General features: G+C 39.3%; 1 protein-coding gene and 1 pseudogene across 3 annotated transcripts in view; one reads left to right on the top strand and one right to left on the bottom strand.

Moving 5' to 3' along the window:
* Positions 1–1,719, bottom strand: part of LOC102846972 — a 3,881-nt pseudogene extending 2,162 nt beyond the window's left edge.
* The window catches only part of LOC102854333 (chromosome unknown open reading frame, human C2orf43), a 116,220-nt gene that overhangs the window by 20,032 nt on the left and 68,702 nt on the right, over positions 1–27,486 (top strand). The window lies entirely within an intron of this gene.

The raw sequence follows: 27,486 nt of genomic DNA on the forward strand, positions 1-27,486 counted from the left end.
TGCTTTTGCTCTTGAGGAGGGGCAGATGCCAACATGGAAGCAGTCAAAGGCTCTTGACCTTATACATGAACAGCAGGCTGCTGCATGGTGACTTGTGGTTGTGCCTTTGGATGTTGCTGAGGATTGCGAACTCCCACAGCATATTTATACTGCGGCACAGTGTGGGCTGCAGGGCAGGGTCCCATGGTCTGTATCGATGTGTTAGCAACACGTTGTGTTGACATGACTCGTGGATCTTGTGAAGAAGCTGGTCTCATGGTACTAAATGGTGGTCTAGGAGCAGCTGGGCAGATAGCTCCAGGCATATTTTGGGATGGACAATGTCTGGCACCCTGAGCAGTCCAGCGAGGACTTGGTCTTAATTGAGCGGTTTGCCTGGGAGGGTAGTACGCAGCACGGTTCTGAGTCTGTGGAATAGCTGCCGTGAAGTAACCTGAAGGAGGTGCTGGCTGGTAGCAGTTGATTACGGGGTTGGGCACAGCTTGGACACCTGCCATTCTCTGCATATACTGGTTAGTGAGGAGAGCCTGACGCCGCTGAGCTAAAGCTACATACAGTGGTTTCATGGCCACAATTCTACCATTCATTTCTGTAACTGCTTTCATGGCTTCTTCAGGGGAGGAGAAACATACAAAACCAAATCCTTTGCTGCAACCACCCTCCATCATAACCTTTGTGCTAGTGATTGTACCAAATGGAGAAAACTCTTTGCAGAGATGTTCGTCATCAGTGCCATCATCAAGATTTTTCACATATTGGTTAATGCTGTGGTATCTGGTGATCCTGTCTTGCTTCATCTGCTCAAATTTGCATTTAAGTTCCATCTGTCGTTCCACTTTTTTCTGAGCTCGACCAACATAAATTTGTTTTCCATTGAGCTCCTTTCCATTCATCTCATCAACAGCTTTCTGTGCATCTTCATGCCTCTCAAAGCTCACAAATCCAAAACCTTTGGACTTCCCACTTTCATCGGTCCTTACTTTCACACTTAAGGCAGGTCCAAACTTGCCAAAGAGATCCTTAAGGTGCTCATCATCCATGTCCTCTCCAAAATTCTTGATGTGAACATTGGTAAACTCTTTAGCCCTAGCTCTGAGTTCTGCTTCTCGTTCTTTGCGAGACTTAAAACGTCCCACAAATACTTTGCGAACATTTAGAAGCATCCCATTCATTTTTTCAGTAGCTCTTTCAAGCTGCTTTCTGTGTCTCAAAATGCACAAAGCCATAGCCCTTGGAACCATTTTCATCACAAACCACCTTACATGAGGTGATATTACCAAATGCTGAAAATGTATCATACAGTGCTTTATTATCAATGGAATTGTCCAAATTTTTAATGACTATGTTGCCCACTCCACTTTTGCGAAGCGATGGGTCAAACTGAGACCACATTATGCGTACTGGCTTGTCCTTTTTTTTTTTTTCACGGTTTAAGGAATTTTTATTAAAGCAAGAATTTTATAATCCAAATTACGTTTCCTTGCCCTTTATAACATCATAATTCATGGTGTCCAAAGCACGCTCTGCGCCCACCGGCTGCTGGAAGTTCACATACGCGTAGCCCGAGGAGCGGCGGGTGATCGCGGCCCTGCAGACCTGGATGGAGAGGATGGGCCCGGCCGGGCGCAACTTCTCTTAGAGCATGGCCTCTGTCACGTCGGGGTGTAGGTCTCCCACGTAGAGCAAGGCCATGGGATAGCTGGGGGCGCTGGGGTTCATCTCGGCATGGCTGCCAGCAGGGCCACAGGCCAGGCTCAATCCGCTATCGCTGGGTGCTGAATGCCGGCTGGGGAGCGAGGCTGGCGGGGTCGGGTTCTGGCTGCAGGCGGGCCTCGCAAGTCTCTTCGTTCCTCCTTGGAGCTGCTGCGGGGCGAGTTGGTCTCGGCTGCTTCACCAGGTTATTTATAAAAGAAAGAAAGAAAAAAAAATAAAGTCTCCGGAGGGGGAGACGTGGATATTTTGCAAATTTTTTTTATTATTTTTAAAAGACTTTTTAAAATTTTTTATTTTATTTTATTAATAACAAATGTGTGCTCCGAGCCCGGAGCACACACTCCTCACTCACCGCCAGGGATAAGGGGAGAATCTATCTTTATGGAGAGTATATATTGCAAATGTTTGTGCCACCTTTCAGAAGGGGTAAAGTTATCACCAGTGTTGTAATCATAGTCATCACTTGTAAACAGGTATCTTGACAGAACATGAAGTATTTCTTTAATAATAGGCTGGAACCTTAAATTTCTATTATGTAGCTTGGTAGCCTTTTAAAACATACATTCATTTAGTCAATCAGTTACTGAAATTGGTTTCCACTACCGTGGTCCTTTCAATTACTTGCTATACTGCTAAGAGCTAGACAATGAATAAAGATGACAGCAGAAAAACTGATGCCTTTGAACTGTGGTGTTGGAGAAGAGTACTGTATATCCATCCCATGGACTGCCAAAAGAACAAACAGGTAAGTCTTGGAGAAGGTACAGCCAGAGTGATCTTTGGAAATAAAGATGATGAAGCTTTGTCTCACATACTTTGGCATGTTGTTAGAAGAGGCTCTTCCTGGAAAGGGACATCATGCTTTGAAAAGTGGAGGGACAGTGAAAGGGAGGCAGACCCTCATCCAGGTGGATGACTCAGTGACTGCAGCAATGGGCTCAAGTGTATCAGAGATTGTGAGGTTGGCACAGGATAGAACAGGTTCAGATCTGTTGTTCATAGTGTTGCTCTGAGTCATACTCAAATCAATGGCACCTAACAACAACAAGTGCTATATATTAACTAAGGCATAGGATACTTAAAGATGTTTTTAAAGAGCTCATAAAAGCTAGAGAACTATCACATACCAGAGGCTTCTAAATAAACCCTTTTTCTTACAAACTGAAACAACCCACTGAATCCGTTCTGAGCACAGGGTAACTTTATTCAGCAAATATATGTTAAGCACTTGTTGCAATTACAATTCATTTCCATAACATCAGCATCAGATTAGCTATCAAAACATGGGGGTTCAAAAATGCCCCCAACTTTTAATTTATTAAACCATCCCATCATTTAAACAATAAACTGTCCCATCAATTCCTCCTGACCCCACAGCTCCCATTCATGTTTCTTTGGGCTCAAGAAGGTCATTCTGGAAGGTCCTGAGAATCTCATGCAGCTGGGTTTTTTTTTTTGGTTTTTTTGTTTTTTGGGTTTTTTTTTTATTATTTTGTGTGCGTGTACTGTCAAATCAGATCTGACTGGTACAGGAGGATATTGCGCCTCCTTCTCCCGCAGAGCGTCTGGTGGATTCGAACCGTGTTCCTCTGGGATTGCAGTGCAGTTTCTTGCCACTAGGCCACCAGAGCTCCCCCCATGCAGCTGTTAACAATGATGTGCCCTTCCAGGCAAGCCAAGAAAAAGGCCAGATAGTTCGAGATGTAGGCATCTTTTATCTAGAATACTGGGGCATATCCACCCCCCAGGGGGACTGAAGGTGGCAGACTGGGCCATGTCTTTTTAGAAGGGCAGGCAACATTAAGGCAATTGAATCAGCTTAAAAACAATGGTCTAGTGAAGCAAAATTTTTAGGAAGGCCTGTTATACCACACTTGTTATGTCACATACTGTACAGAGTCTTGGGGACATCTCAGTGAATCTGATGGTCTTTGAGGTAAGAGAGATTAAAATCTAACAAAGGAGACAGACTGGTTAATAAGTATGTGGAATGCTATATTAAATAAGTGCTCGTGTGTAAGGAGGAGCCTTAGTAGTCTAATTTGTTATGTGTTGTTGGACTTCTAACTAAAAGGTTGACAAAAGAATCCTAGCTGTTCTGTGAGAGAAAGTTGGACAGTCTCTCCTGCAAAGATTTACCACCTCAGAAACCCAGTAGAGAGTCTCCATGAATGACAGCTAATGTGTCAGCAATGGGCTGGGTGTGCATGGACGTGAAGGAAAAGATTACTTAACCTAGTAATCTGAATACGGAGTAGAAAGTGATCCTTTTGTGAAACTGCACTGCGCTAGGTGTTTGGGTTTTTTTTACTTTATGTGATAAATTATCTCCAGGGCCTTCTCATTAATCACTAGGAATTTGCTTCCTTTCTCACTGACTTGACATAGTTACGTTTTTGCTCAAAAATTACTTTGGCTAGAGTGTTACTGTAGCTTTCGTGATTATTGTTTCTGTGCCCAATGGAGGATATTAATTATCTGGATATAAGAGATGTATATTCACCTGAATATAAAAAAAAAAAAAACTGTCTTTGTGAGTGTGAATTAGGTAAATTCAAGATCACATATCATTCACTCAATTATTTCTTCTACTCTGCACACGCCTCACCCTAAACTTAGGTAGGGTCTTAGAAGGCAGGCTTTATTTATTTGCCTCCTCATTTTGCATGGCTTCTAATACCTTGAATGCCTTCTAAGTCTTCTTTAGCTCTTTCTTGCTTGTGGTGAGCATCTTTTCAGTGTCCACCCCTGTGTTGTGTCTATCTGCACAGTCATGAGCTCTGACTGTAGAGGCAGGTCCTGATCAGAGCCGCTGCTGTTGAGTAGATTCTGACTTACAGAGACCCTGTAGGACACAGAAGAACCACTCCGTAGGATTCTCCTGGCTGTAAATCTCTACCACTGCACCCCTAAGGCTCCTAGATTCAAGGTACGCGATTCGACACTTGCTGTCAGATTTGTCTGTGTAACTTTAGGCCATCTCAGACCACGCAGTTACTTAATCTCAAAACCCACTTGAGGGTCAGCTGTGGATCAGTTCTGACTCGATAGTACACAACAACAACTTAGGACAAATGATCACCTCTCTCTGTACTTCAGTTGCCTCACCTGGAAATAGAGATGAGAAGAATCTGTTCCTCCTGAAAGGAGGAATTATATATCTATTATGGTGCCAGAAACATAAAAATCCCACGTAAGTATTAGCTTTTGTCCCCAACTGTTTGGATCTATTAGTGGCTTAAATGGAGAAAGTTGGGAAATCTCCTCTCATTATGATTTACAGCCACGGTGATCTGATGGAGGGTCTCTCAGGCAGAACTGACTCATCAGTACTGAGGTTTGCTGTTATTATTTTGGAAATGTCTCTACCACCAAGTTACATACTTTATTAATTATCTATTTTTGTGTAATGATTTCTGGGAGTCAGAAATTTTAGCTTTGGCCTTTGCTTCAGAGTCTTTCACAGTGCTAATCACAGTATTTGCCAGGACTGTGACCTCATCTGAAAGCTTGAACTGCAAAGAATTGTCTTTCACACACATATACAGTGTGTTGATTGACAGGATTTAGTTCATCATAAGGGAACTCCAAGGGTTGCTACGTTGAGAATCTTGGTTCATTTCTGAGATCAGCCTCAGTTCCTTGACTTGTGGACCTCGGTTTGATTTAACAACACTAACATGAGAGAAGAGCTAGAGAGAGTCTACTGGAGGCCATGGCCTGTACCTTAAATAGGGAAATGATGTACCAACACCTTTGCCTTATTCTGTTTGCTAAAATCAAATTACTGGATCTAGTTCACACACAAGGTGTAAAATTTGGAAAGCAAGAAGTTTGGGCATTATTGATGACCCTGGTAAAAGATGCCTACTTCACTCCTATTGAAATTAGGGTTTCACTTATGTAGTCAATAATCAAGCATTCAGAGAAATCGGCATATTAATGAAATATTAATTTATTTCCTAGAATCACAAGTCATTTGGTCTCATCAAATGTCATCAAAAAGATGTAAAAAAGATATTAAATAAAATTTTTAGTTATTTGTTCTAAGTGTTTATAACTCTGAAACATATATAGACAAGGTGCTTGCTTATTTGAAATTGTAATAATGCTGCTCTTCTATAAGCCTAAGGGAGCAAATATCTATTTCTGTTGTTTTTCATCCTCTATTAATCACAGATCTTTACTTTTGGTTTTGGTTAGGGTTTTTTTGTTTGTTTTTGTTTTTTTTACTTCAGATCTATTCTACATGTATACATGGTTTTTCTTGGATATATGTGAAAACAATTTGATTAATATTTTGGGTTTTGTTTGTTTGTGTTTTTTTTTTTATTTTTGTGTGAGTGTACCGTCAAATCAGATCTGACTGGTACAGGAGGAGATTGTCCCTCCTTACCCGGCAGAGCATCTGGTTTGATTAATATTTTGAATTGGAAAAAAACACAATGCATCTTTTTTTAGTTGTAAAAAAAACACCTTATATGGAGATCTAAGGGGTAAGAGGTGAGAACAGAAGGGTGAGGATGGGTAGGGATGAAATCACAGGATTGCACAATTTGGTGTGTGACGGAGTGGGTAAAGGAAATCTGTCAGGAACTGGGAAAGATGGAGTAATGGTGGACATAGTCTAATTGTGATTTTTTTTTTCTTTTTTACAAAGAAATTGTCTTTTTCATTTGTGGGTTTCCCATCTGGAAATAGAGACAGACTCTCTGCCTGCTTCATGCTGAACAAGATGTTGAAATGAAGGGGAAGGGGGCCCACTTTAACACTTTACTGGTGGTCTTGTTCAGTTAGAAGAGATTTGCATGACTTTTTCTGCCCTCTGAACTGCAAAGTGTTAGTATGGGTGAGGCTGGACTTTGAGGTTCCATCCACTTTTGCTTCCTTGGCTGGCAATTATATGTACCTTTGTCTCTGAAACGGGGCTCAGGATTCAGGTTCTGGAACAAGAGGCAGTGTTCAGGTTAGCTATAGGAAAGGTAGCAAACCTAGAGAGAACGAATGTGAGTTACAAAGAAAAGGGTTTCAAAGGTGTTTTACAGGTGTGCTGGAGGAGGAAATAAATGGAAGAGAGTGGCTTAGATAAAGTTCTTCATACACACCAGGTGGCACTCCCCAGGGATCAGGTGGTTCTCCCCAGGGGCCAGAGGTCTCTTCCTGTCAGGTGGCTCTCCCCTGGGGACCAGGGGGCTCTCCCCAGCCGGGGGTGGGGTGGGGGGGTGGGGGGGTGGTAGAAGGACTATCCCCTGAGCACAACACATCTTAAAGATAATGTGGTAGTATCTAACAGCTTCTGCAGTTTTGTTTTTCTATTTACTGCTCATAATCTTGCAGAAATAATGATGCAAAGATGAAACATGAGGTTAACCTAGGAGTTTTATGGCAATATAAGTAATGTAATTATCGAGTTTTCAGAGAGACACATGAAACCATGCTCTGTCTTCTTTAAAAGGTTCTAGAAATAGCAAGTATTATAAATTGTCCCTGAAGTTCATCTTTGGAGGACAAGGCAGAGAGGTGGGCGCCTACATGATTTTTATTATTCAAAAGCTTTATCTGGTTTCAATTAACTGTATTGTTGTCTCTCCCTCTCTCCTGAAACACCTAGGCCAGTTAATATTGGGCGTAGCCAAGCTGAAGTGTAGAAATTTCAGTGTCACTGGGCTTCTCTAGAAGACAGCACAGTGCTGGCATGCCTCAAGTTAACATGACACGCTCCATTTAAGATGCATTTAACAATCAAATAAGTTTGTGTAAGGCAGAGTGTTGCAATCCATAATCATTTTGCCAAAAATAAGTTAGCTGTTAAGTTTTATAACATATGAAGTGTGATAATAGGAAACTTGTGTTCTGTCTCTTCTGTTATTTTTACTGGAATTTTTGACTCCCATAAGATTTTTGCACATATGTGTAGCTTAGTAGCTCGTTTATTTTATTTTATTGGATTGTTTTGGGGAGGGGTGTTCAACTTTTTGTAATATTTCTGTTACCAATGCTAGGAAACTTTATAATCATCTTCAGAGACGTTTATTATACATATCAGTTATATTGTCTGACCTGTATTTTGAGATTCTGAAAAAAATTGTCTTTTAAAAGAAATCTGATATTTTAAAAGGTGAGTGTTTTCCATTTCTTTAAGAAAATTAGATACCTGTATTTATGGAAACAGGGAACTCTTGTGATGTAATCTGTAGAGAGTTGTGTTCCTGACTCAAAAACAGCACCCTCTCTTGAAGGTTCAAATCCACCAGCAGCTCCCTAAGAAAAAGACAGGCAGTTTCTTCCTGTGTGATTTACAGCTTATGAAAAACTAACTGGGAGAGTCAATCAGTTCCCACTCAACAAAAGTGAGTTTGAGGTTTTGGGGCTTATTATTTCTTTTGGTTTGGGGGGGGGGGTTAGGGTTTGCTTGGAGGTTTTTAGTAATTATGGAATTGCTTCAGATATTTTGACGATAATTTCTAGATGAGAAGATTTTCAAAGAAGCTTCGTAAAAATCTTTATTTGGAAATGTTTAAAATAGTTGTTGTTGTTGTTATGTGCCGTCGAGTCGCTTGCGACTCCTAGCGACCCTATGTACAACAGCCCTAAACTCCGCTCTGTCCTGTGCCAATCGCAGTGTCTCTGACACTCCCATCCCAATTATCCCAGTCACTGAATCAGTCCACCTCATAGAGGGCCTTCCTCTCCTGCGCTGTCCCTCCACCCTCCCAAGCATGATGTCCTTCTCCAAGGACCGGTCTCTCCTCACAACATGTCCAAAGTATGTTAGACAGAGCCTCAGAATCCTTGCCTCCAAGGAGCTACCTGGTTTAACCCTTTCCAGGACAAATCTGTTTGTTTTCCTAGCAGTCCATGGTATTCTCAATACTCTTCTCCAGCACCACAGCTCAAAGGCATCAATTCTCCTTCTATCCTCCTTGGTCATTGTCCAACTCTCTGATGCATATCAAGTGATTGCAAAGACCATAGCCTGTATCAGAATCTTCCCAGGTTTAAAATAGTAGCTGCCATGATTTATAATCACTTACCTATTCATTGCCATCAATTTGGAACCAGCTCGTAGCTGACCCTTCATTGGGTCAGAGACTGTAAATCACACCAAAAGAAACTGCCTTTCTCCTGTGGAGCTGCTTGTGGGTTTGAACCATCAGAGAAGCTTTGAGTTAGCAGCACAATTTGCTGCAGATTAGGCCATCAGAGCTCTTTATGACTTATAATAAGAAATACAATTTCTTTTTTAATTCATGTTGTTGTTACATGCCATCAAGTCAACTACAACTCATAGCAATCCCATGAGGAATAGCTCTGAATCCTTCCCTATCCTGAGCCAATCTCACTGTCTCTGACACATCTGCCCCAAGTGCCATAGTCATTGTGTCATCCATCTCATCCAAGATCTTCCTCTCCTTCATTGACCCTCCACCCTTCTCAGATGATGTTGTTCTCCAAGGACTGGTTCCCTACTGGCAACATGCTGAAATTATGAGACAGAGCTTCAAAATCTTTGCCTCCAGAGAGCAGTTTCGTTTCACTTTCTCCAGGACAGACCTGTTTATTCTCTTAACAGTCCATAATATGTTCAGTACTCTTCTCTAGCACCACAACTCAAAAGGCATCAATTCTTCTTTTGTTATCCTTGGTCACTGCCTAGCTCTCAGATTCACAGCCAATAACTGTGAAGACCATGGCTCGGATCAGGTGCACCTTATTCTCTAAATTGATGTTGTTGCTCCTTAGCACTCTGGATAGGTCTCTGCCTTTAGACTTTCCCAAAGCAATTAATCTTTTGATTTCCTGACTGCTGGTGCCAGTGGTGTTGATTGTGGATGTAATCAAGATGAAACTTTTAACAATCTCAATACCTTCCCCATCTATCATGATACTACTGCCAGTTGGCCCAATGGTGAGAATCTTTATTTCCTTGATATTGAAATCCATATTGAAGACTACAGTCCATGACCTTCTGCCATCAAATCCTTTTCAGTTTCAGTGAGCAAGTTTGTGTTATCTGCACAATAGAGATTGTGTTATCTGTGTAATACGGGTTGTATCACCTGCATAACACATAGTTGAGGAGTCTTCCTCCAGTCCTGATGCCACAATCCTCATAAATTCCAGCCTCCTGAATTATCTGTTCTGAATATAGATTGAAAAGGTAAGGAGAAAGGATGTATCCCTGAAGCACTCCTTTCTTGATTTTCAACCCTGCAGTGTTTCTTTGCTCTGTTCTGACTACTGCCTCCTGGTTTGAGTATGGGTTTCACTTGAGCACAGCCAAGTGTTCTGGGATTTCCATTCATCTCAGAATCAGTCACAGTTTGTTGTGATCCACACAGTCAAGTGCCTTTGCACTTTGGACTCAGCAAGTGACTCACGGGCTGAACCTCAAGGAATTGGTTTTTTTCTCTTAAGATTTCTACAGTATTTGGTGATAAACCTACCGCTCTTTTGATGATATTGGATCTTTCAAAAGCTAAATTTATTTTTAATGTGATTGTAATGAAAATTTATAGAGCATATTTGTTTTCCCTTTAGTCATTCATACATTTTTAAAAGAAATAGATGATAATAATATAAAGCATAATGGAATAAAATAGAACTTTTTAGAATATATTTAGTTGCAGTAAAAGTATAGTGAAAATTTTATTTGACTTTTTTCTATATGTATACTGTTTCCTTGTTGTTGAGTTCTGTCAACATTGCTCATCTTTGTCCCATGGAGAAACTGGTAGATTTGAACTACAGTTCTGAAGGAGTAACCTGCTGTCAGGTTGTATCGCAGCTCCTTACTACTAGGCCATCAGAGCTCCCTATTCCTTAGGGAATAATATTGATTCCATAGATTCCTATAAAGAATGTATATCTTACTGTGAGTCAAGGTAAAAAAAAAAAATTTTGAAAGCCAGCTAAACAAACAGCATCCAAAAGACCTAAGAGAAGGCAAAATCTTTTCTTTAGTATACTGATTATTTACAAAGTTTGAATACATTGTTTTTCATACAAGATCCTTCCCTTTTCCTTCATCCCCCTCAGCCATCGTATTGTGTAATCCTATGATTAAAACCCAACTGTCACTGCCCATCCTCACCCCTCCACTTCCACCCTGCACCCCTTAAACACCCATACTCATTCGACAATAATAGTCATTTACAGGATTTTTTCCTTGTGGAACTGAGTTAATTCACTCAGCACAATGCTCTCCAGTCCCACCCAGGTTAGGTAGTAATTTACAAAATGATTGCTCCTGTGTACTGCCTAGTATTCCATTGTATGAATGTACCACAACTTCTCAATCCATTCATTTGTGGTTGTACATCTGGGCTGTTTCCATGTTCTTGCAATGGTGAATAATGCTGCTATGAACATTGGTGTACAAGTTTCCAGTTGAGCCTCAGTTCTCATTTTCTTGGGGTATATTGGAATTTCTATGTTCTGCTTTTTGAGGAAGCGCCTTTGCCTTCCAGAGTGGTTGTACCATTTTACAATCCTGCCAGGAATGTATTAGACTTCCTATCTCGCCACATCCTCTCCACTATTTATTACTTCCTGTCCTGTTAAACTTTTCCACTGCTACTGGATTGAGATGGTATCTCATTGTGGTTTTGATTTGCATCTCTCTCATTGCCAGTGATTTGGAGCATTTCTTTGTGTCTGATGGCCATTTGAATATGAGAAGGCAGAAGCTTGAGAGTAGTGTTGTACAGGTATGGGTAGATTAAAGATGAATAAAGATTAAGATTCCCCCCTCCCCATCCTCTTAAAGTGCTAAAGTCTTTTTTCTGTCTTCACTGGAATATAAGCAGGGCTCACACTTGCTTTATCTAATAGTATGCAGCAGAAATGCACCTTGCTACTGCCATAGTAGACTAAGTCCACCTACCCTGATATCACCTTGCTTTGAGGAAGTCTGAGATAGCCACAGGTGATCATGAGATGCTAGAGATTAAAGTGAAGCCTCCTTGCACCTTTCAGCCCATCATTCCTCCACTGAATCCAGCCATGTGCAGATGACCCTAACTGATGCCACATGAATCAGAGCAGTACAACAAAGCCTGTTTGATTTCCTGATCCCCAGAATCAAAAGAATAATTATTGTTCAAAGCTGGTGTTTGGAAATGTTGTGTTAAACAGCAGTAGAGAATTGAAAAATGTCACAGTGTGAAGTAGTAGTAGATATGGAAAAGATTAAGACTTAAGGGTTTTCATATTAATAACTCTTCCAACCAGTGTCCTTGAAGAAAACATTTTTAGCAAAATAATGGAGGGAAAGAAGATTGGAGGAAGTGAAATGATAAATGGATAGTGATCCAGGAATTGACTAATTAAAAAGGAAAAGACAGTATGATAATTTAATGAGTCGATCAAGTGAACTTATTTGTCTTGAGAATGGGAGAGAATTTAACATAGTATTTTAGCCCAGGAAGAGTGAGATGATGAAAATGAAAGAGAAATAGGAACAGTTGTTGGAGCAAGTTTCCTGCTGTTTGTCTTTTAATTCTGCATATTTTGAAACTAGGAAAATGTACTTTTTCCCACTATGAGAGGCAGTATGACACTTTCTCAAAAAGTTGGAAATAGAAATACCTTTTGACCCAGAAATTCCACCATTGGGAATATACCCTAAAGAAACTAGAACTGCCACCCAAGCAGATATATGCACACCCATATTTATTGCAGCTCTGTTCACAATAGCAAAGAGTTGGAAACAACCCAAGTGCCCATCAACATAAAATAGAGAAGCTGTGATATATTCACACAATGGAATATTAAGCAGCACTGAGAAACAAGGAACTCATGAAATATTATACAAAATGGGTGACCCTGGATGACATTATGCTGAGTGAAATATCTCAGTTACAAAAACACAAAATACTGCATAATGCCACTGTTATAAAACAGACAGACATGGGTGTTGGGGGAAAACTGAGGAAAAAAGGGGATAAACAATGTATACAGTATTGTAACAGATGAGGGAGAGAACTGTATAAAAGGAATATATGATTAGGTATTATTGGCATGACCAGAGTCGGGAATAAGAGCTGCATAGTTAAGTGGACTGGGGTGGGTTTGGGGGACGACTGTATAACAATGAAAGAATTTTTTTTCCAAAGAAAAAGGGGGCGAGGGGGTCAGGGAAGAAAATGTGCAACAATCAATGAATGAAAATCCAAGTTCTCTATAAACTTTCATTAAATTGAAAAAAGAAAATGTACTTTTTCTTCATCTTTTCATTATTATAGATATGACATTCTCTGAGTCTGAAGTGCTGGATCTTTTTAACTGATGTTACAATCATTACTAGTAATAAGCATGAGTTCTGGTGGCCTTCTTTATAGGGAATTGCACTGCTAACACAAAGGCCCTGCCTCTGGCAGTTTGAACCTCCCAATGGTTTACAGTCTTGAGAATCCAAAGGAGGGCCCGCCATGTATCAGCCGTGCATCATTTCTAACTAGTTGACAGAGAGAGAAGGTTAATTTGAAATTTGTAACAAAATCATATAGCAACCCAATTTTTACAGTTTTACTGTAAAAAATAAAAAACATAGAGATTTTGCTTCTAGCCCTATGTCAGTTGGCTGGTAAACGACAGAGTTAAGACTATTCTGTTTTCTAACTTTCCCATTATCTGCTTTCCAGTTGAGTGAGTTAGAAAAGTTATGGTTATAGATGGTAAATTACTTTTACTAAACATCAGCACTTGCCAGGTAAAGTTCTTCACTTCTTTTAACAGTTGAGTTCTTCGGGTATACATAGAAGCAGATAAATGCTTTTGGGGAAATTAGGAGAGAATTGGGAAAAATAAGTGCATATGTGATAAGAAAAAGGGAGTTGGTGATAGATTATGGACCAGAAGAAGAAAGTGCCCAGATTAAATTCAAAGACAGTGAAACTCCCTTTTAGGATTGAGATAATGACAAAATGTGAAGGGAGATGGAGAATCCTTACCACAGGATGCAGATGCATGAGTTCCATAGTTACCTCCATGTGATCCAGCTCTGAGATGTGAAAACCTCTGGGCTTGGGCATTTAACAACTGATTTCTTTGATTTGTGGAAGACTCTTCATTTCAGAGAATAGTCATTTCCCTACTGTGAGAAAAACTTTTATTTATTTATGAGAATAGTCTGTATTTAGAAAAAGACATTTTTTCCTTAATCACTTATATGCCCCTCTGTATGTGTATTGTATAGTGTATATATATCTGTTCATATGTGTATGCATACACATTTATTTTCATCTCCCAGTAACCCAAGAAACTACCTTGCTAAAAACTGGACACATTAAGAGTTTCAACTTTCAACCTCAACGCTTTTTTATCTGCATATAAAAGGAAAAAATCCTGAAATTGCTTTTAAAGTGGAAAAATTGTGTGGACTTTTTTCATCTTCTCATAACTAAAAAATTATTTAATATATTTTTCTCAAACTTTGCAAGAAAAGAAAAAGAAACAAAAAACAAAACCACCTTTGGGCTGAAACCAAGCATGGAAAATTTCACCACCAAGGACTCATTTTTTTGGAAAGCTGCAAGAAAGTGAAAACAAGGCTTTATAATAGAACATTCTTCATGCATGTTAATGCTTAGTACTTTATCTAATGAATTTCATCTGAGAATTTCTCAACATTTCCCATACTTAAATTTTGGGTCCTTTCAATATTTATATATCCATGCTCTACTGTCAGTTATGGAAAATTCCCCCTATCCTGCTCACAGGTCCAATATTTTGACAGTTAGCCAGATGTGTTTGAAGGGATGGGTAGAGGAAATGAAGTAGCTATAGAAAAGCCTTACAGTCACCATCTAAGCTCATTATTTAGAACCTCTTCCTGACCCCAAAGTGTTTGTTAGTTGTTATTGTTGTTATGTGCCATCGAGTCAGAACTGAGTCATAGTTGACCCTCTAGAGGGTTTTCAGAGGGCAGCTGATGGGTTCGAGCCACATGCTTTTGGGTTGGCAGTACAACTCCTCACCACTAGGCTGACACTAGGCACTAATTAATTTAGATGTCTAAGTCAACAGTTTCCAGACCAGCGTCCCTCTCATTTGGACTCTTGTTTTCTCTTTCTGTCCAGTACTCTCCACACTCTCTCATTGCCATCAAGTTGACTTCAACTCAATGGCTGACCCACATGTGGGTTTCCAGGGTTATAAATCATATAGGAAAAGACAGCCAGTCTTTTTCCCACAGAGCCTCTGGTGAATTTAAACCAAATTTCGGCTCGTCCTTTGGGTTAGCAGCGCAGCTCTTCATGGACTGGAGCTCCCCAGGGTGTCAGGCCCTGCCCAGATCTACTCAGTCAGTCGCTCTAGGCCTATAGCCTAGCAGTCTATGTTTTATCCAGCCCTGCAAAGATACTGCTGGATTCTTAAGTTTGAGAACCTCTGACCTAAACTTTCCAAAATCTTGGGCTATCTAATGAATTGTGATGCTTTAGGTAATTAAATATGTCCTTGATCCTTGGGCATGTTAGACTACAAGACTTCTCTTCTTGAGCTCTGACAATCTCATCTTTGGAAGCAGGGTAAATAATACTCAAGAGCTATAAAGGAAAGATTGTCTTTTTTATAGTTTTGCAACTTTTTTAAAGTTATGCTTCATCCGTGTTTTTTTTCCCCCGCTCCCTCCCTCCACCCACTGAACTCTTTGACGCTGTGATTTCCTACTCTCCCCACTCTCAGCCCCTTTGTCTCCACCCCTTCCCTCTTTGTACATCCATACACATCTCACTGGTTATACTTCTGTTTTTACAATAATGATCGTATGCAGTATTTGGTTTTAGGTACATGAGTTTGTTCACTCATCATAATGCTCTCAAGCCTCTCCCATGTTATATAGTATTTTTCAAAATCTTTGCTCCTGAGTACTGCATAGTATTGCATCATGTGAGTGTACCACAGTTTCTCAATCTAGTCATCTGTGGATAGTATATTTTCAAACTTTCTAAGTGTTCTCATTCATTCCACCTTGTCCAGAAGCACTGAGAGCCCATTAGGTTGTTGTTAGGTGTTGGCTTTGTTGGGCTCCAGCTCATCGCACCCTTATGCACAGAAAGGCCTGATGTTATGTTGTCATCACAGTCTCTGTTGTGCTAAAGCCCACTGTTGCACTTACTGTCTCAATCCATCTTGTTGCACATCTTCCTCTTTTTCTGCTGACTAAGCCTGATGTCTTTCTCCAGGCACTGGTCTCTCCTGATAATATTCCCAAAGTATGTGAAATGCAGTCTTCCTATCACAATTCTAAGGAACATTCTAGCTGCCCTTTGAGATGAGACTCAGTTTGTCCTTTTTGCAGTCCCTGGTATAGTCAGTATTCTTTGCCAACATCATGGCTCAACAGCATCAGTTCTTCTTTGATCTTCCTTATTCATAGCCCAGCTTTCAGTTATGTTGTTGTATGCCATAGAGTTGGAAATGACACATAGCTGACTCTCCAGTGGGTTTCAGAGACAATAAATAACAAGGGAAGGAATTGTTTCTCTTTGTCCCATAAAGCAGCTCATGAATTCGAACCACAATTCCTTACCAGTAGGCCACCAGAACATTTTATCATGTTTCTCCATTTATCGTGACATTGTTTAGTAGTCCAGCTGAAAATAGCTTTGTTTTCTTAGTGTTGGGATATAATCTATACTGAAGGCTAAATACATAATCCAGCTTGTTTAGGAAAATGCATAAAATGTATATCTTTATTTGCTTGAGTTACCAGAGTCAAATCTGGAGTCAGATCATATATTTCATTCTTGTTTTTTTAAGTATTAAGTTTCAAAATTTCAGAAACGCTATAGCAAAGGTCTGTCAGTATAAGCTGTTTTAAGCCACACATTTTTGTGTGCAAATTCTTTATCACATGCTTTTAAGTGACTCTCCAGCAAGCTCTATTGTCTATGTTATTTTATCTTCAGATGCTGAAATAGTTGTATATGTGCCATTCTAACAAATCTTTAGAATATTCTGCTGTTAATGTGAGTCGTTAGTCTAATGTTTGTGAACCATTAGCAAATCTTAGTTGCCAGAGTTTGTTTTAAAAATAAGAAATTTAGGTATAGCATGAAATCATCCAAGAGGGAGAATATTTTTGTTTTCATTCACATTGTGTTTCATACAGTCATTTCCATACATTGAATCTTATATTGATCTGTGCTCACTATTACCTCGTCTTTTCAGATCCCTGCTGGATCTTTCCTAATCCCTTCACCTCTCTCCCTCCAGCCATTAAACTTTGCAACCCCATGATTTCTCCCCTCACCCCGGTAGGGGGAGTTTGAAAAAAATTTTTTTAAACATACATTCAAATTGGATTTGTTTCAGTGATGCTCTGATGGCCTAGTGATAAGAAACTGTGCTGTAGTCCAGAGGCACATGATTCAAATCCACCAGTTTCTCCACAGGAGGTGGATGAGCAGTCTCCTCCCATGTGGTAAACTGCCTCTGAAAACCCATTGGAGGAGCAGCTATGAGTCGCTTCTGATTCGGTGGCACACAACAACAACATATATACATATCGTAATGGGATTGCTGGGTCAAATTGTATTTCTCTTCCCAACTTTGTAAGTGTAAGAAAGCACCAAACTCCTTTCCATAATAGTCACAAGATTTTACATTACAACTAGCACTATTTGAGAGTTCTGATTTCTCCTCAGCCTTGCCAGCATTTGTTGTTTGCTGTCTTGGCTGAATGGTTCAAATCCACCAGCTGCCCTGGAGAAAGGTGGTCAGTCTCTTTCTGTGCATTTTACAGCCTCTGGAAACTTCCTGGAAGGTCAGCTATGAGTCAGTTCAACTTGATGGCAATGGGAGTTTTTGTCTTTTTGAGTGAACATTGCTATTGCTGGAGTGAGATGATAGCTCCTTGTTGCTGAAGACCCTGAGTACTCATGTTGGTTGGCCATCTGAATGTCTTCTTTAGTGTTCTTTACTCATTTGGTAATTGGGTGGTTTGTCTTCTTGTTGAAGTGTTGAAGTGTTCTATAAATTTTGCAGATGAGCCCCTTTTCAGATGTCATTGCCAAATACTTTTTCCCTGTTTGTAGGATCTCTTTTTATTCTTTTGGAGAAGTCTTTTGAATGCCATAAGGATTTCATTTTTAGGAAATCCAAGTTGTCTTGCTTATACTTTGCTATTTATACATTTTCCGTTATATTCCATAGTCCATTTGTGACACCCTGTTGTTTGTTGTTAAATGTTGTCAAGTTGGGACTTCTTACCCACTAGATGCCCCCTCCCCAGAGCTCCCTATGCCATAGATTAAGTCTCCTAAATTTACCCCCAATTTTTATAATCTTTATAGTTTTGAGTTTTATGCCTAGGCTGTGGATCTGTCTTGCTTTAACTTTTTTATATAGAATGATGTATGGCTCTTGTTTCAATTTTCTGCAAATACATATCTAAATCTTTCAGTACTGTTTGTTAGAGCATCTATCTTTTCCCACTTATTAGATTTCATCCCCTTGTCAGTGATCAGTTTTCCATGTTGTTGTTGTTGAGTACCATTGAGTCAGATCTAACTCATAATTGAGACTCCAGTGGGTTTTCAGAGACAGTAGAGCTCATGGGAGGAAATTGCCCATCTTTCCCCCACCAAACAGCCAGAAGATTCGAACCATATACTTTTGCATTGGCAGCACAATTCCTTACTACAAAGCCATAAGAGCTTCTTCGATGTTCACAAATTTATGTCCATGGATTTATTTTTGAGTTCTCAATTCTGGTGCATTGGTCTGTGTACCTGTCTCTGTACCAGTACTAATCTGTGCTGAGTTCTGTCACTGTATAGTAGGTATGATAATTCTTTGATATCATTTCCTATATCCTGTCTTCAGATTTCTTCTTCTCAGAGTGTCCTTCTGCTCCTGGTGTGCAAGATCTTTCCTTGATTTAAAGCATTTTTTTAAAAATTATAAGGAGCCATGGAGGTATGATATGTTACATGTTGGACTGCTAACGAGAAGGCCAATGGCTCTGATCTAACAGCCACAGTTATAGTCGACTTCCCAGCAGTAGGTTTAGCTTTTGTTTTTTTCTGGAGCAATACATTCTCTCTAGGAAGCAGGAAAAGAAGCATAACTACTGTAGCATATGCACCTCATTTTACACTTTACTAAGTAGTGAAAAGCAGTAAAAGGTTGAGTTGAATGGCATGATCTCTGAAATTCAGTGAGATCTGGAGATCTCATGGGATTATGAGCACATGCAACTGTTAAGGAATTTAATAAGGAAGCAGTCATCTAATGAGCAGTCCTCATAGTAAATTCCTTCTAGCTTTTACCTGACATGATTTAAAATATTGAACCTCTATTTTTTTACTTCTTTTTACTTATATTTATACTGATTTATTTACACAGTTTGAATACTTTGTTTTTCAAGCAAGATCTTTCTCATTTCCTTCACCCTCACACACATCAAATTATATGACCCTATGATTAACACCCCTATCCTCACCTGTCTGCGTCCTCCTTCCCCCTCCCTTAGAGATCTTTATACTTGTTGTACAATAATGGTCTTAGACAGTATTTGTCCTTGTGAGCCTAAGTTAGTTCACTCAGCATAATGCTCTCCAGCCCCTCCCAAGTTAGGTAGTAATTTACAGAATCATTGCTCCTGTGTGCTGCGTAGTATTCCATTGTGTGAATAATTTCTCAGTCCATTTGATTGTGTTTGGACATCAGGGCTGTTCTCGTGTTCTTGCAATGGTGAATAACACTGCGATGAACATTGCTGTACAAGTCTCCATTTGAGCCTCAGTTCTCATTTTCTTGGGGTATATTCTAAGCAATGGGATAGCTGGGTCATATGGAATTTCTATGTTCAGCTTTTTGAGGAAGTGCCAAACTGCCTTCCAGAGTGATCGTTACCATTTTACAATCCCACCAACAATGTATTAGACTTCCTATCTCGCCACATCCTCTCCAATATTTATTACTTGCTGTCCTGTTAAACTTTGCCACTGCTACTGGAGTGAGATGGTATTTCACTGTGATTTTGATTTGCATCTCTCTTATTGCCAGTGATTTGGAGCATTTCTTCATGTATCTATTAGCCATTCAACTATCTTCCTCTGTGAAAATTCTTTCCATGTCTTTCCCCCATTTTGTAGTTGGATTATCAGTCTATTCCTTGCAGAGGCCCAGGAGTGTTCTGTAAACTTTCATTATAAGACTTTTGTCTGATATGGTATTTCCACATGTTCAGTACAATCCCTATACAGATAACAGATTAATTTTTCGAGGAGATTGAAAGGGAAATTGTCAGGTTTATTTGGAGAGGCAAGAGACCTCAAATAAGCAAAACACTTCTGAGAACAAAAATGAAGTGAGAGGCATAACACTCCCTGACCTCAAAACCTGCTATACAGTGGTAGTAAGCAAAACACCATGGTACTGGTACAATGGCAGGTATGTAGACCAGTGGAAGAGATTGAGAACCCAGAAATAGACCCGTCTATGGTTAACTGATATTCAACAAGGAAATCATAACTATCAAATGGGGAAATGAAAACCTCTTCAACATATGGTGCTGGCAGGACATCTACCTGCAGAAAGCTGAAACAGGATCCACATCCCACACCATACACAAAAATCACCTCAAGGTGGATCACAGGGCTGGGAGTAAAGCCCCAAACCATAAAGTTCATAAGAGACTAACTGAGATCAAGCTTAGAAGGCCTAGTCTATGGTATAAAGAGACGGCCAAATGCAGCCAGAAATGTACAATCTGAAGAGGATAAAATTGATGAATGGGACCTTCTAAAGATTAAATCCCTGTGTTTATCAAAAACTTTTCCCAACAAGGTGAAAAGAAAACCTACAGATGGGGAACCTATATTTTAAGTTATTTCTATGGGAAACAGGAGTCAGGAATTACAGTTTGGACCTTTGAATCTTTTAATCAACTTGGGGCTTCTACTTAAATTTATTATCTAAAAAAAATTCTTAAAATAGATATCTGTTAATAGGTGCTTATTATATAGGAGGCTGCTTATTAAACTAAGAACTTAGTTTCTGTTCTGGGTGTGCATTGATAAGGCAGTTACTCAACTGTGACCCCAATCAGGAGTACTGCTCATCTCTCTGACATTAGTCGTTAACAATAAAAAGGAAAAAATAAAGATAAAGTTAGGTATTTATACATTTATATAAACTCCTTAAAAGATTAACCATTGCATTCAGAAGAGTAACCACATTTCAAAAATAGCTAATAATGATTTTAATTAAACTTTGATTTAGGAAAAGAAATGAAAAGCAGCAAAAATTCTTCTGTCCTGTTTGAATTAGGAACATGTTTGAATCTTTAGAAAGCTGATGTATCTTCATCACTATTTGTGATGATAAAAATCAAAGTTATTAACTTATTGTTACAGTTATTTGTTTATTATTATAATTTGGAAATTTTATTTCATCTTTTCAATAACCTTTGAAATAGTCATTTTCATGATTTATATACAAAACAGAAACTTTAAAGGACTTGAATAATTTTTTCAGGGTTAGCAAGTAACTGTGAGAGAATTTGAACCAACATATATTTGAGTCCAAAGTCCATGTTCTAAACCACTGGACTAAAAATTTAACTTCTTATAAAAAATTTGTAGACATCAATCTTTTAAAAAAGATCTCAGATAAATATGTAAATTACTTGAACAAGTAATCCATTGATGAACTAGCTAATAATGTTGTTGTTATTGTTGTAATGTGTTGTCAAGTCACCTGTGACTCATAGTGACCCTATGTACAACAACCCTAACCCTGCTTGATCTGATGCCAATCTCACTGTCTCCAACACACCTACCCCCATTTCCCCAGTCACTGAATCAGTCCATCTCATCAAGGGTCTTCCTCTTACTGTGCTGTCCCTCCACCCTCCCAAGCACAACATCCTTCTCCAAGGATTGATCCTACCTACAACATGCCCCAAGTATGTCAGAATCCTTAACCTCCAAGAAGCAGTATGACTTCACCCTCTCCAGGATGAACTTGTTTTGTTCTCTTAGAAGTCCATGATATATTCAGTACTCTTCTCCAATTCTCCTTCTATCATTAATAGTCATTGTCCAGCTTTCTGATGCATTAAGAAAAATGTGTACCTAGTGTGTCTGGCAGAATGCTTAGTAAATCTCTACGTACTGTTTTTGCTGTGTGCCATCAAATTGGAACCTACTTATAGTTAACCCTTCAGTGGGTTTCCACAGGCTATAAATTACACGTGAGGTGATTGTTGTCTTTCTTCCTCAGAGCAGCTTGTGAATGTGAATCGCCTGCCTTAAGGTTAATAGTGCAACCCCTTATCACTAGACCATCAGAGCTCTCAACTATAGAAGAGTTTATTTAAAAATCAGTTCTTTATTTGTATGTGTTTATGTACATCTGTATACATTTTTAGAAAAAGTTTGAAACAACCAGATGGTAATGATTATTGCTGGTGGTTAGGAGTGAAAAGATAGTGTTGGAAGTAAAAGATTCTACATTGTAGTTTTTTATAGTAATTATGTGTTGGGGAAAAAATCCTGTAAAAAACACTAATATCCTTTGAGATCATTGTTGTTGTCGTGTACTGCAGAGTCAGAACCAACTCATAGCTGACCCACTGGTGGGTTTTCAGAGGCAGTTAACTGCATGGGAGGAAATTTCCCATCCTTCTTCCATGGAGCGTTTGGCCTCAAGCGTGGTCCCTTTGAGATTGCAGTGCAGCTTCTTGCAACTAGGACACCAGAGCTCCCTTTAAGGTCATTGTTACTGTTGTTATTGATTGCCTTGAGATTAGCTCAATTCATAGAGACCATATAAACAAAATACCTGAAGCCTTTCTTATTTTTCAAAGTTCATAGAGTTTCTAGAGGCATGTTGTTTAGGAAGTGGATGTTAAAAAATTCTTCTCTTTAATATGTTGTTGTTGTTGTTGATTGCTTTAGAGTTGAGCATGACTCATAGAAACCCTATGAACAAAAAGCCTGAAGCCTTTCTATAATTATCGTCATTTATCAAAGTTCTTAGAGTTTCCAGAAGCATGTTGTTTAGGAAGTGGTTGCCACTCCTGATTCCTTAAGAAAAATGACCTAAAAATAAAAAAGACACTGTTGTCCACAATATTATCTGTCATCAAAAAATGGATATATTTGGATGTCTAGGGCTATATGGAAGGTATTTCTAATTATCTAGAAGGCATGTCTTGAAGGAATGTAGAGGACCCAGTTAAATGATACAGATCATTTGTGAAAGCCAAGAGCTTGTCTTAAGATGAAAGCTTGTCAGACAGAGAATTGTACACAAATGTTGATAGCAGCATTATAAACCGTCACAAGAACATGAAAATCATTTAGATGTCCAACCACAAATGAATTAATTGACAAATTATGGTACAGTCACACAATGGAATACTACACAGCACTCAGGAGCAATGATTTTGTAAATTATTGCTTAACTTGGGAGGGATGGAGAGCATTATGCTGAGTTAACTAACTCAGTCCCACAAGGACATATATTGTATAAAACCATTATTGTAGAATGAGTATGAGGATCCGGGGAGGGGGGTGGAAGCAGAGGGATGAGGAGGGAAGATTAATCATGGGGTGGTGCAATTTGATGGGAGGGATGTGGGAAATTGGAAGAATCTGTTCTGGAAAACAATATATTTGAATTTTGTAAATAAACTAGTATAATAATTTAAAAAATTAGTTAAAGAAAAGTGCTAAGAGTGAACTGAATGAACCCTGTCAAAAGTAGAAAATTTAGGAGTGACATATCTGTCTGTTCCAGCTTTCAGAATTTTCACTTTATTTTCCAAAACCTTCATATATAATATCTGAAAAATAATTATAGACTATTAAGAAGGATTTAAGAATATATGTAGACTAACACTGCATGATTTAAAATCAACAAAAGTATGTGTCAGCGTTGTATTCTTTCTCCATACCTATTCCATCTATATGCTGAGCAAATCCTTCAAGAACCTGGAATCAATGCAGAAGAGTGTGAAAAATCTATGAGGGAAGAATCTTTGAAGAGGGTTAAAGGAAGACACAACAGCAAACTGTTATGCAAATGGCACAACCTTGTTTGCTGAAAATGAAGAGGACTTGAAATGCTTGCTGTAGAATATCCTTCTGTATGGATCACATCTCAACATCAGTAAAACAAATTTCTTCACCACAGGACCAATAGTAGTCATTATTATGCTAGATGGAAAAAGTATTGAAACTGCCAATGATTTAGTTATGCTTGGGTCAACAGTCAACACCCTTGATACCAGCAGTCAAGGGTTTTTATAAAGCAGTTTCATATTGATTCTTATAGAACGATGGGCCAAGACAGATAACATCTGTTAATTCACATTTTAACTTGTTAGGCTTAGCATAATCCCTCTGAAACTTCAGCCAGAGAAACCTATAAAGCCCTCATCAGCCAACTATCTTAAATCCTTTTGAATATAAGTCAAGAAATCAAAAGACATATTGATTGTTTGGGTGGATCTGCTGTCAGAGACCTGTCCAAATTACTAAGGAACAATTATACCAGTTTGAAAACTGGGGTGCACCTGATTCTAGCCATGGTCTTTTCAGTTACCTATGATGCATCTGAGAACTGAGCAGTGAATAAGGGTAACAGAAGATTTGATATATTTGAGTTATGATGTTGGAGAAGAGTATAGAATATACCATAAACTGCCAAAAGAACAAACTTTTCTTAGAGAAAGTACTGCCAGAGTGCTGATTTTTTTAAACTAACTTTAATGAAAGTTTACAGAGATTTTGGATTTCCATTCATTCATTGTTGCCCTTTTCTCCCTGCCCAACCTCCCCTCCAGTTCACTCTTCTCTTTGAAAAGTAAAAGAAAAATATTTTCATTGTTATACAATCCCCTCCACCCAAGTCCACTCCACTCCACTCCACTATGCAGCCTTTGTTCTGGACTCCTGTCATGACAATAATACCTAATCACACATCCCTTTTAAACAGTTCTCTCCCTCATCTGTTTCAATGTAGTATGCTTCTTAGAGGCAAGGATGAGGAAGCTCTGTCTCGCATTTTTGGGGATGTTGTTAGGAGAGAATGTTCCTTGGAAAGGGGCATCATGCTTAGAAAGTAGTGGGTCAGCGAAAGAGAGGAAGACCCTCAACAAGATGGATTTACACAGTGACAGCAACAGTGGGCTCAAGTGTGTCAGAAATGATGGCACAGGATAGGACAAGGTTCAGACCTGATGTTCGTAGGATCCCTATGGGTCAAACTTGACTGAATGGCACCTAATGACAACATATATATACTTGTTTATTTAACTAATGTACTTAGCAAAAAAACCTGTTAATAAAATTAACTGCTATTATTACAGAGTTTATTTAAAAGAAAGAATAAGTAGTTTTATGTGTGTGTGTGTTTATGTGTATGTATGCATATTTATTTATAGATAGATAGATAGATAGATAGATATAGATATATAGATATATATATAGTCCATCACTATGATTTAATTAGTGATTTGAGGACTTTTTTCTGTTTGTTTTCCTTTTTCTGATTTCCTTTAATACATATTTTTCTTCTATATTATAATTATTTAATATTCAGGAGTTATCCCTTTTCACAAAGCGATATCATGTTGCTGCTTACTAAATAAAAAAAAAATGGGCCAAGAGAGAAAATATTGTTTATAGATTAGTCATGTAACCAAAAGAACAGGAATTGGCTCTTTCATTTTTTTTTATTTGTACATTTGTAAATTCTAGAATAGGGTCTTATGCATCCCCAAGAACTATGTGTAGCTTTTTGTTGTTAAAAGAAAGTAAACTTTCTAACAACTGCAACTTAAGCAGCTGCTACTGAGTACAACTCTTCCTTCATAACTGGGATTCTTGTTCACTTATTGATTGTTGTAACCCAATTGACTTGCTCATTGTGACCTTATAACCTATGCCATCTTCATGGTTATTGGTATGTTCGAGTCCATTGTTGTGCCTATTTTCTCACTTCATCTCCTTGAAGGTTTCTCTGAGTTTTGCTGGCCCTTTGCTGTCTCAAACAAGATGTCTTTCCCTTTCTATTCATAAAAATTCATCATCTTCATTGACCGCTAAAGAGGGCACAGATCAGCAGCAGGCGATAACAGCTCTATGCATTGGAAGGAACACTACTATTTCAGCATCTACAGGGTAGCAAAGGAGAATATCGTCATGGCCTTGGAGCAGGTACAGATTTCTTAAACTGGACAGCACAGATGCTTCTTTAAAGTATTACTATATCTTTGAAGAACCCAATCAAACAGACTCTTGCCTGCTGATATTCATGTTGGTATAGTTCTCCCCACCCCATGAGGTTCATATCACCCTTGACTTGCTTCTAACCAGTAGACTTTGACAAAGGGTGACAGAATTCTCAAGCTTACATATTTGTGATTAGAGATTAAGATCAAAGTGCCCATCTTGCTAGAGTCTCTTACCTGCTGGCTTTAAGAAAGTAAGCCACCATGGGCTTTGTGGGCTTTGTTGGGAGGCCTGTGAGACTGAGAAGTGCACGTGACTTCTACAGGGTGAAAGTAGTATTCAGCCAATAGAAACAGCTCAAAGCCCTCAGCCCTACCACTGCAAGGGTTTGAATTCTGCCAACAAGCTGCGTGAGCTTGGATGTAGTTCTTTCTCCACTTATGCCGCAGATGACACCAGGGGCCCAGCAACTGTGTTGATTGCAGTCTCATGAGACCCCAGACAAAGGCGTTTACTAAGCCATGCCTGGAACCCCTCACCACAGAAACTGAGATAATAGGGTGTGTCGTTTAAGCCACTATGCATTTTTGGCAACTCATTATACGCAATAGATTTGGAATACAAGAGGGAAAATAATATCAAGTTTATGGAAACTCACCCCTGAGATCATTAATTGTGTATTATGTTTGGAGTATGCTGTGGTTCAATATGAAGCAAAAGTTACCAACCTTGCTGTTGAGTCAGAACTAATTCAAAGCTGATCGTCCAGCAAGTTTTCAGTGACTATAAACTGCACAAGAGGAGGTTGCCCATCTTTCAGCCACAGGCAGCTGATGGTTTCAGACCTCCTCCTGCCTTTGGCTTGGCAGTGCAACTCCCTACTTGCTAGGCCACCAGAAGTCGCTAAGAACCAAAAGAGAGAGGCTAAAACCATTAGCCCCTGGTGTATGAGGCCACAGATAGCTGAGAGACTGAGCTGGGATTGCAGGTGAAGGTTTATATATGGTAAAGGGAATGAGATGAGCTAGGGTTAGTGGTTTTCTGGTTATTAGATATTTTGAATAATTCCGCAGGCTCTGATCCATACAGCTGTCTGTAGTTGTTGGACACTTGGCCTTGAGGCAATGAGGGCAGTTGAACAGTGATCCAGGAATGTGAGAACTCAGTAAAGGGAATGGTTAGGTGGTGGCCTTCATTAGCTACTCAAGGAGAGGAAGTTACCAACCTCTAGCTAGGTTCTCAAAACTACATTAAGACGGCATTTGTGAAATACTTTGTAGTGGTACTGATCAGTAAGGAGCCCCAGTGACAGCCAAATTAAGGTTTCAACTGCTAAACAGAAGGATGGTAGGAGACAGGCTGCTTCTGTAAAGATGTACAGCCTTGGAAACTAAGGCACAGGGAACAGTTGTGCTCTGTCCCATAGGGTTTCTAGAAACTGCGATCAACTCGGTGGCAGCAGGCTCTAGATTACTGAGTCCGCAGAAGGCTCTTTAGCAATAGAGGCCCTCCTCACCTCTCAAAAGAGGGTCCTGCTCTATTCAGCTAAGCTTTTGGCTTTCCTTGCGCTTGTTTC

The sequence above is a fragment of the Elephantulus edwardii genome, unplaced genomic scaffold (assembly GCF_000299155.1).
Source record: "Elephantulus edwardii isolate Elephantulus edwardi_28Jun2011 unplaced genomic scaffold, EleEdw1.0 scaffold00009, whole genome shotgun sequence".
NCBI lineage: Eukaryota > Metazoa > Chordata > Mammalia > Macroscelidea > Macroscelididae > Elephantulus > Elephantulus edwardii.